General features: G+C 36.6%; 1 pseudogene; it reads left to right on the top strand.

The window, feature by feature from the left end:
• The first annotated feature begins 4,268 nt into the window (after positions 1-4,268).
• Positions 4,269-9,441, top strand: LOC148586819 (uncharacterized; annotated as a pseudogene).
• Positions 9,442-10,595: the final 1,154 nt, after the last annotated feature.

Below are 10,595 nucleotides of genomic sequence, written 5' to 3'. Positions count from 1 at the left end.
CATATAAAAGAAATTAAAGCGCTTCAATTAACATATTAAATTATATAAAAAGACATGATCTCTTACAATTGCTTCGCCGCAAACTTTAGATATTATAGTTGGAGTAATGATACGGACAATAAAAATAGGGAAAAATACACTTTACCCCATAAATTATCCATCAATTTGCACTTTTAGCTCCAATGTGTTTAAAAAGTGACATTTTGCCTCCCCCTCCAAAAATATCTGACATTGACACTTGACCCCATGAAATACACTTTACCTCCCTGAGTTGACACTTTACCCCTCCAAAACTTAGTTACTTGAGGGGATAAAATGTTAATTCAAAATACTTCCGGGGGTAAAGTGTACTTCATGGGGGTAAAGTGTCAATGTCAAATACTTTTGAGAAATAAAATATTACTTTTTAAACATTGGGGTTAAAAGTGCAAACATGTGGATAATTCAGGGGGTAAAGTATATTTTTCCCATAAAAATATGCACACTTCATCGGCACTTTTGCTAGTTAACCCAACCTGGGTTAACTAGCCTTCAAAAAAATAAAATAAAATAAATTGTAAAAATGCGTGAAAACCAGTTTTTAGTTCATTTCTTCATTTTTTTTCCCCTCTCTTTCCCGAAAAACTTTTCCCTCCTCCCTGTCTTACCCACCCACCACCACCACCACCATCCAATGGCCTCCACCCACCACGTAGCAATGCCGATGCCCAACATCCGGCCTTTTCTCTCTCTCCCCAAAACTTTTCCCTCCAACCTCTCCCACCCACCACCAAATAAATTTTCTATGCGTTCATAGGCATACATCAGCCACACCTAACATCCCATGTGCATGAGCTGATAACTTGCAAGTTGGAAATTTCTCGTGCTCTAACATGCACAAGCTCTTATATATAGACTACGAGACTCTGGGAAGAGGCCGAGAAAGGAGAGGACTCAAACAACTTTCCCATAACAGCTCCTGAGTAACCTAGATTACAAAAAGCTATTATTCACAAAAAAAAAAAAAAGCAATTTTCAACGAGTCTTAAATTATGAATGTGCTCTTCACTACAAAAAAACAATTTTTTTTTACTGGAGATTTCTGACGTTTTATGGTGTCCGATGCGTCAGAAAAAATTTTATGACGTGTCGTTTCTGACGCATGTAGATTGTCAGAAACATAGGTGATAGGAAAAAAATTTTCTTGACGCGTTAGTGGGTAGAACGTCAGAAAATTCTAACGTTTTACTGTACGACACGTCAGAATAATTTTCTGACGTGGTAAGTGTTTCCACGTCAGAAAATTCTGACGTTGGAGTTCCTCCATGCCAGAAAATTTTCTGACGTGGCAGAACTCCCACGTCAGAAAATGTGGAATTTTTTTAAAATTTTTTTTTTTCAATTAAAAAATTTATTAATTTAAATTAATTTTTTTTCAGGAATTTTGAGTGGTCCAGAGAAACGAAAATCAAGTACCATTAATGGTGTAGAGAAGAAGATTTCAAAAACCCAAATATTTGGGTTTTTTATTTCAGGAATTTCTCTGCACCTCTCTTCTTTTCTCTTTCTCTCTCTTCTCTGCCAGCTCTCCCTTTTCTCCATTTTCTCACTCTCTCTCTTCTTTTTGATCTCCATTTTCAAAAACTCAAACCCAAAACCCAAATCAAAAAAATCTTCAAAAAATCAAAAACCCAAATATCAAACCCAACAAATTTTCAAAAACCCAAAAATCTTCTTATCTTCTCTTCTTCTTCTTCTTCTTTTTTTTTTTTTTTAACTTACCCATGGGTAAGTTAAAAAATCTTCACACTGCACGGCAGCTCCCTCTTTTTCTTCTAGATCTGCACACTGCTGGCCAGCTTCTCTTCTCCTTTTCTTCTTCTTTTTCTTCTTCTCTTCTCCTTTTCTTTTTCTTCTTTCTTCTTCGATCTCCTTTTCTTTTTCTTTTTTCTTCTTCTCTTCTCCTAACTTACCCGGGGAGCTGCGCGCAGTGCAGTGTGCAAAGAAGGGAGATTGAGAGAGGAGAGAGAGAGAGTGTGGGGAAAATAAATGAAGAGGGAAAGAATAAGATCGAAGAGTGAAAAAGTTGAGGAAAAAATTTTAAAATTCCGCCCATTTTTTTTATCATATGTTAATATCAAGTATCGAGGGGATTTCTGACGTGCCATGTGTCGCACGTCAGGAAACTATTCTAAAAAAACAATCTGACATACGATATATATATATATATATAGTTCTGACGTGGTAAATGTCGCCACGTCAAAAAATATTTAATTTTTTAATTTTTAAATTTTGTAACATTTTTCTCCTCTTCTCTTCTCCTTTTCTTTTTCTTCTCCTTCTTCTGCTTAATTTCTTTGATCTGGCGTGGAGAGAGAGAGGAGAGGAGAGAGAAAGAGTGTAGGGAAAATAAATGAGGAGGGAAAAATAAAAAGAGGAAAAAATTGAGGGAAAATAAGAAGAGAAAAAAATTTCAAAAATGCACCATTTTTTTTTTTTTTGACGCGCCAAACTGGCACATATTTTCTGACGCGCCAATTTGGTGCGTTAGGAATTAATTTAGTGTGTCAGAAATTTATGACGCGCCAAATTGGCGCGTCAGGAAAATATTTTTTGATGTGGCATTTTTTGCCACGTCAGATAATGGTGACTTGGCAAAAATTATGTACTGTTTGCTACGTCATAAAACAGTAATTTTTTTGTAGTGCTTCTTTCCGCTTATTTTAATTTAAACTTGCAAGTTTCTGAGGGAGCTATTTAAAACTTGCAAGTTTCGAGAGTGCCAAACTTATACGACAGTTTTTCTAAAGGAGGTAGTGAATTCCATTTCATATCTTTATTTTATTCTTCTTTAACTTTTTTGCTTATTTATTCCCTGCAGTCCAAAAATTCTGATAAAATCGAGTATGGAATTTTATTTTATTTTATTTTTTTTTTCATTTATTTTAGGGCCTCGATGAACAAATAAAGATAATCATTGTGTATGTTAATTACTCTATCACTCTCTTTTTTTCTCATTGTATATGCAATTAGTATCTAACAAAAATATTAAATATAATAATGAACGGCCATTGATTTCTACAAACAAAACCTAAGAGTTGTTTTTGTTAGTGCTATTTTGTTGTTTTTGCTCTTTTCTTTTTCCAACATCATCTCAGTTTTCGTGTTTTTCCCCTAATTTTTTAGTTTTTTTGTTAATTTCTTCATTTCCTGTTATAATATATATATTAATTGCATTGTGTTTGATTCTGCATCATATGTTTGATTCAATTTTTTTTTTTTTCTTGAAAGGGAAGCATTTCATACTCAGTCATTGATAAAAGATCGCGAGTGAAAAGCTCTTACAAACAAAGCAAAAGTTCTTAAGCAAATCATAGCTGAAGCTAAAGTTACCATCGTCAACAACATACCAAATCAACCATTACAAAAACATCCGCTAACCCATGACTATTCATCAGGCTTAGTATCAGATTTGCACCAAACCGACGCATAATCCAATGCATAGGTAGCGTGTATTCCTCAGCCCTGAGAGCAAAGAAACCCTAAGCCGAAACTCATCATCCTCGACCCCGAAAGCCAGGATATCGATCACATCCACAACCCAAATGTTTGGACTAAAAGTAGATACCCCACATAGCATCAAAATACAAACAAGCATAACAAAGAGAGAGGACAAAGCCTTATTACAAGCAAAAACAGGAAAGAAAAATGTACAGGGAAATAAAAAGACAAAATGGAAATACAACCAAATAAAAAAGAACAAACAGAAAAACATACAGGGAAAAAATCAATGGAAATACAAGCAAATACAGGTAAACACGAAAATAAAACCAAAGGAAACAACAGGAAAAGCACACTATGCGGATGACGACAACCGAGAGGAAGCCGATCGCATGCTGGCCAAAAACCGATGCGAAAGGTGGCTTTGAAAGCTCATTGCAAGGGGACGCATGAAAAGACAGGCAACGGACGGTGGACGGCAAAACGAATGCGGAGGAGATTGGCAGCGCACACAGAACCGGCGTGGGGGGGGGGGAGGTGGGGTGGGAGAGAGAGTTTGAGTGAAACCCTAAGGGCGGCACCCACACAGAGTGCCAAACAAGCAAGAAACCAAACAAACAAATAGGAAATAAAAACACCTAAACCCAAACAAACAAACAGGAAAAACAAGAAGCATAAAAAACGCAGGAAATAGAAACAGGAAAATAAAAAGCAGAAAACACCCAAACCCCCAAAACAGAAACCTCGACCGAAATTGACCGGAACACGACAAAACTGCAGCAGGGGCGATGGACTTGGGCAGAGCCGGAGAGCCAGGAGGTGAGATTTGCGTCCAAGAACCCAGTTAGATCCGGTAGAAAAACGGAGGAGATGGCATGGCGACGAGACGACGGGGCTAAGACGAAAAAAGGGGCTAGGCTAAACGGAGGAGAGGGGCTGAAGAAACGGGACACAATAGGGCAAAGGGGATTGTTCGATTCAATTTGTAATTTACTTTCGAGGGCCTTAACTTTTGGAAGTTCACTTGTTTAAAAAATGGTGATGCTTCTATATTTGGTATACTATATGATGCTTACATAGTAGGTTAAAACATTTCTATTATACTCCATATTAAGCATTTTGTGTGCCTTTAGAACTGTCCTTTCAAATATCATGTAATATTGGAAAATGCCAAAAATAGTTCTTAATCATTATATAGTATGCCAAAAATTTTGGTTGAATTTGCTATGCTAATATTAGTGAAGAAGTAATGTCTAAATATTATGTAGATCAATTTTTGTTTTAGGTTTTCTACAACACTTGATGCACAAGGCCCCCACAAAAATCTCAAGCACTGGGCTGCCAAAATACCATACCATCATTGAAGGATCTCAACATGTCCCATAGTTTAGGGCAAGTGTATTTGTAGATAGAGTAAGTTATACCTCTCTGAACACTTTATCTTGTAAAAAGTGGCCCAATAAGATGTTGCCAAACTAGCACTACAGAGCATATCACAAAAGATAAAGGATGAAGACTATTGTCTCATGTGTGAGGTTTGTTGCATTGTGATTGTATATTTAGAATTTGAATGTTTAGTAAGTCCTTTTTAGATCAAATGGTAACATTTTTTAATTCAATCTTTTGCATAATATCTTCTCTTTCCTAGTAGAAGAACCAGGGTTTCAAAGGGGTTTTCAAGTTCTTTTCCCATACTATTTAGTTAATTAAGTCAATATGCCTTCTTGGTAAAATATCTAATTAAATTTGTAAGAGCATGCATTACAACAATATCGGTGAAGAGGTCAATAATTCTATTAGCAAACCAAATTCACATTTTCTTTGCATTGTAATTTGAATCCTTTCAAAAGCTTGGTCAATATTTTCTAGAGAGCAAATCCCTCTCTTCTCTCTCCTCAAGAAATCCCCAAACCCTCTGTCCAGCAGCCATAACGAGGAGGAGGAGGAAGTTCGACTTCCTCCTCCTCCTCCCCCTTCCCCTCTACTTCCCTTTTCCTTCCTCCCCCTTGCCTTCTCACATCTTCAGAGGCCCAAAAATGCCTCTTTGGAGGCCCTATCCGCCTCTTGGAGTCCTTATCCAATACCTTTGGCATTTTATATTTGCCCAATAACTGCATCACCCCATCCTCCACCGCAAATTATTCGGCCACCGCTTTCATCAGCCACTCTAAGTCTCGAATTCGCACCCTTCTTGAAATCTTTGGATTTGATTTTTTTTCAAAATCAGATCTATCCATTTCAGGAAGCCTCTACTGCATACGCGTGACCCCATCCGGCCACCATGCACCAAAGCGTATTCAACACACGCATGCAAGTAGATTGTAGCCTCGAGCTCGTGTCCCCCACGCGCTGACGCATGAGGTCTAATCTCTGCCACCTCCCGCCACTGATGCCGGTCTAATAGATCGAGGTGCTGCATCTCTGACACACCATGTCTTACTGCCTTAATTGGCGGCCAATTTTCTTGATCTTCGTGCCAAGAAACTATTGACCATCGTCATTTATTTGATGCATTGCCTCCTTTTTCTGTTTACTTGGTCTCTTAGGGTTGTTTAGAGGCTTTTTGTTTAGGTTGCCTAGCCCTTTGTTGTTGTAATTCGTTGTTTCATTCTAATGTACTCCACACAAAAAATAAAAATAAAATAAAATTGCATCATTTTTTTACTTGATTTAAGTCTCCCTTTTCATCCATTCACAAGAAATATAGATTGCCTAATCATCTTCTTGGTGTGTGTCCTTTTTAAAAATTTTGGATAAGGTCACTACTCAATACTTTCTTAAGTAAGTGGTAACCGTCCTAACCATTTCTGTAGATTTCATATAGGGGTTCACATTTTACGTTACAATATACATTATAGAACCCATTTAACCAGCCATTGGCCTTGACCCATTCATTCAAGCTTGATTCAACCATGAAATTTTGAAAAGAGTTCATGTTAATTTACTTTTAGATTTCACTGGATTTGGACCCTTTTGTTGGAGATAAATATCTTTATTTCATTCTTGGACTATAATATTATATGGATAGTTTAATTATGAAGATAACATTTTCACTTTATTGCAGTAAAGTTTTGATAAACTGTGAGAACATAAATATTTAGGTTGTATCTTTTCTAAGTATATTGATTTTGAATATTAGTGCAAATGAATATGTGTTATTAGAATATTAGGAGATAAGAAATTGTGTTTGTATTGTGGTATTCATCCACTCTCACTTGAAGTGTAGATTATTAATTTATCCTTATGGACTCTGACTGGGACCCATCAGTGGTATCCAAGTTCAACCAACTCACCAAAAACAAAATCTATCAATTTCCAAAACTCCTATAGCAAACAACCTTTGCCTAAACCAAAAAAGTCACCACCAATGGCCAAACATATAAAGACCCTGAGACAAGAACCTTTTTACTTTACTAATTTTTAAATATGGTCAGGGAATTTCTTTTAACTTGTCTTTTATAGGGGTAACTTTACTTTAGACCCCTGAATTACCATGCGATTTGACAAGCCCCCCCAAACTTTAAAACCTCTTAATTTGAACCCCTGAACTTTCAATTGCAATCAATTTGAACCCCTCCATCAGATTTAACTGTTAACTTCTAACCACAATACCTAAAAGAATACCAAAATATTCATGATTTTCTTTAAGGCAAAAAAGAAAAAGAAAAAAAGACCCGTGGGTCAAGCCAAACCCATACGGGTCTGGCCGTGACCCACGCTTGGTCTCAGCCAGAGACCCACCGTGGGTCAATAGACCCACACTGGGTCACGGCTAGGTCGTAGCCGTGACCCAGTGTGGGTCTGCTGACCCACGGCCAGACCCGCATGGGTTTGGCCTGACCCACGAGTCACAAGGCCAAATAACCTTTTTTTTTTTAATTAATTAATTTATTTATTTATTTATATTTGGAATTTTATAATTAAAAAAAAAAAAAAAATCTAGGGGTATAAACGTCATTGTCTCACTTTCAAGGTTTAAAATCTGATGGAATTGTTCAAATTGACTGCAATTGAAAGTTCAGGGGTTCAAATTGAGAAGTTTTGAAGTTTGGTTGAGCTTATCAAATCGCGTGGTAATTCAGGGGTCTAAAGTGAAGTTACCCATTTTTTATATTACTTTGTAATACATGTTTTTCCTTTCTTTTTACTACTTTTATCACAAGATTTAATATTACATTATGTTATTAATAATGTAAACCATGAAATATTCATAAAAATGAGAGAGAGAGAGAGAGAGAGAGAGAGAGAGAGATTACTAGTATTGGTGCAGATGAACTTGCTGAACCAGATTCCTTAATTTTTCTAGTTTGAGTCAAAACTATTTTAGCTACAGGTAACCAATGTTCCTTGACGTCTATCTTGATAGAGTTCCACTCCAAGAAGAACACTCTATGATAATAACATTTCTTCTTATCTTCTTATCTTCTTTAGTCTTTAGGCTAAGTCCAAAGTACAAGTCCTATTTGTCAAAATATTTATCTTCTTAGCCATAGTAGTAGTCTAATTTGAGTTGTAGTAGTAGTCCATAGTCTAGTAGAAGTCAATAGTTTGGCAGTAGTAGTTCTTTACGTATTAGGTCTTGGGTCTAAGTCGAATTGTAATAGTTTTACTTCTACGTTTACATCTTGCATTAGGAAATAAGTAGTATAAACAAGGGGTGATTGTAAGGAACCATTAATTGAGAATTATTAAGCGAAAGCTTGTTTGTAGCTTATTTTCAGCCCTAATTGGAGTATTGTGGTCTCTCCTACTCGAAATGAGCTATTATTTCTAGCATATTCTGGGTGCTTCCTCAGTAATGACTCTATTGAGCCATGAATTCAATGCAACAAAACTAGAACAATCTTATCTACCAATCAATATAGAACCATCATCTCAAGCAATCAGTCTCCCAATTGCATTTGTGCCTCCTGTCTTCAGTAGGGTGAAGGTATGCATTCTACAAAAAAGCGTCGCAAAAATAAGAAAAAATCTAATAAGAAATTGTGATCTAATACTTAGTAAGTTTCAATTTCTCTCTCTCTCTCTCTCTCTTTTTTTCTTTTTTTTTCGTGTTTGGCTTGATGCTTTTCTCTAGTGTGGAGTAGATTTCATTCTCTTCACTCTTTATGTACTCTGTAACACTTCATTTCTTGTATTTGCTGGTATATTGTTGTGTTAATGTGTTCATTGCAACCTACATTCCTAATTAAAATGCCTTTTGAAGCATGCTACTATGCAATTTATGTTATTTTACAATATTGTTTTAATCTGCCCCTTGGCTATCTTTTCCTATAAAGTCTCTCTTAGTTACTTGTACCTATTCTAAGTTTTAGTTTCTCAATTTTCATGTTGGCATGATTCCATTTTCTAGTGTGCAGTAGATTTCACTCTCTTCACTATATTACTGCCTTAGCTACTTTGCAATCCTTCATTGATTATGTTTGATGGTATATTGGTGTGTTACAGTATTCATTGCACCCTATGTCCCTAATTTTATTGGCTTTTGAAAATGTTGTAATATGCTCATCGGATGTCTCTGCCTATATATTTTCTCTCACTCTCAATTATATGTAGCATAGGACAAATTATCATCATACCTCAAGGGGAATGTGTAGGACAAATTAGTGCCATACCCGGACTAAGTATAGGAAAAATTATTGTTGCACCCCAAGGAGTAGACATAGGACCAATTCCTATGGTACTTGATAAAGGTAAGAAAGTTGAAATGGCTATTGCTACCATGAATGTGTCAGAAGATTCAATTCCAGGTGCTTCCTCATTAATGGCTCCATTGAGCCATGAATTCAAAGCACCAAAACTAAAACAATCTTCTCTACCAATCAATATAGAACCATCATCTCAAGCAATCAGTCTTCCAATTGCATTTGTGTCTTTTGTCTTCAACAGCCTCTAGGTGAAGGTTTGCATTCTACAAAAAGACGCCACAGAAATAAGAAAAAATCTAATAAGAACTTATGATTTGATAGTTAGTAAGTTTCATTTTCTCTCTTCTTCTTTTTTCATGTTTAGCTTGATTCTTGTTAAATATATTGGAGAGATATATTCATGAAGAGAGAGAAAGAAGAGAGAGCATAAGCATATAATGAACTGCATTGTATTGAGAATGATTGATGAAGTATTACAAAGACCTTTATTTATAGAGAGGCTATGAGTGATATGCAAGTAACCTAGTAGACTAAGGAAACCCTAGAATACATAAGGGAGGAAATAACCCTAAAATAATATCTAATATATATTCTTAACATTCCCCTCAAACTCAAGGTGTATTGAGTTTGGCAAAAATAAAGAAAAAGAAAGAGTTGAAGTGCCAAAAAAGCTGTTAGTGTCGAAAAAATTGTCAGAGTGACGCCATAAACGTTGCTAGAGACCGGTGGCCTACTGATGGAATAGTGGATTGGGCCACTACGATGGGCCTTCACTAAATTAAGTCATGCATTTGGACTGAAGCCTGGTTCATTCAGTGGTAATTTGACTTGAAAACCATATACCAATAATGGACTAGCTCGCTTGGTCGGCTGAGCAAAGAGAAAAGGGCCAGCTCGAAACTCTTGTACCGTCTCGCCTGGTCAGCTGAATTAAGTTGAGAGAAAGGGCTGGTTGAAGGGGCTAATCACACCCGAAAACCTATGGACCTTTGAAAGGTCTGACCTGAAAATTCTGAACTAATAATGGATCGATGGCCTAGGGAAAGGTTGCAGTGACTAGTGATGGCGGCGGTTGGCAAAGCATAAGTGGGCCAGTTGAAATCGGCTTGGTTGGCCCAAACCCATGGACTGGATGAAAGATTTGTCTGACCCAAGAGTGCCCACTGCAAGAAGATTGAAAACCGGGTAGTTCTACACCAAAAAGGCACTAGAAACGAACTAAACAATGCATAAACCAACTTGAATCGATAAAACAAAAGCCATGTAGAGATGCCAAAAGAAAAAATAGACCACAAATATGAAATCATGATGAAAAATTGAGTAGGAAACACCTGGTCAACTCTAAAAGTGGTCAAAGTCAATGATCAATCAAAGGAGAAGTCAAACTCAAACTCAAAGAATAGGGCAAAGCCAAACCTAACAAGGTGCTGACGTGGCAGATGTGGTGCTGACGTATGACTAGGGTTG

Source organism: Corylus avellana, chromosome 3 (assembly GCF_965113065.1).
Source record: "Corylus avellana chromosome 3, dhCorAvel1.hap1.2, whole genome shotgun sequence".
Taxonomy (NCBI): domain Eukaryota; kingdom Viridiplantae; phylum Streptophyta; class Magnoliopsida; order Fagales; family Betulaceae; genus Corylus; species Corylus avellana.
Note: the sequence above shows the minus strand (reverse complement) of the source record. Positions and strands in the feature narration are given on the sequence as shown.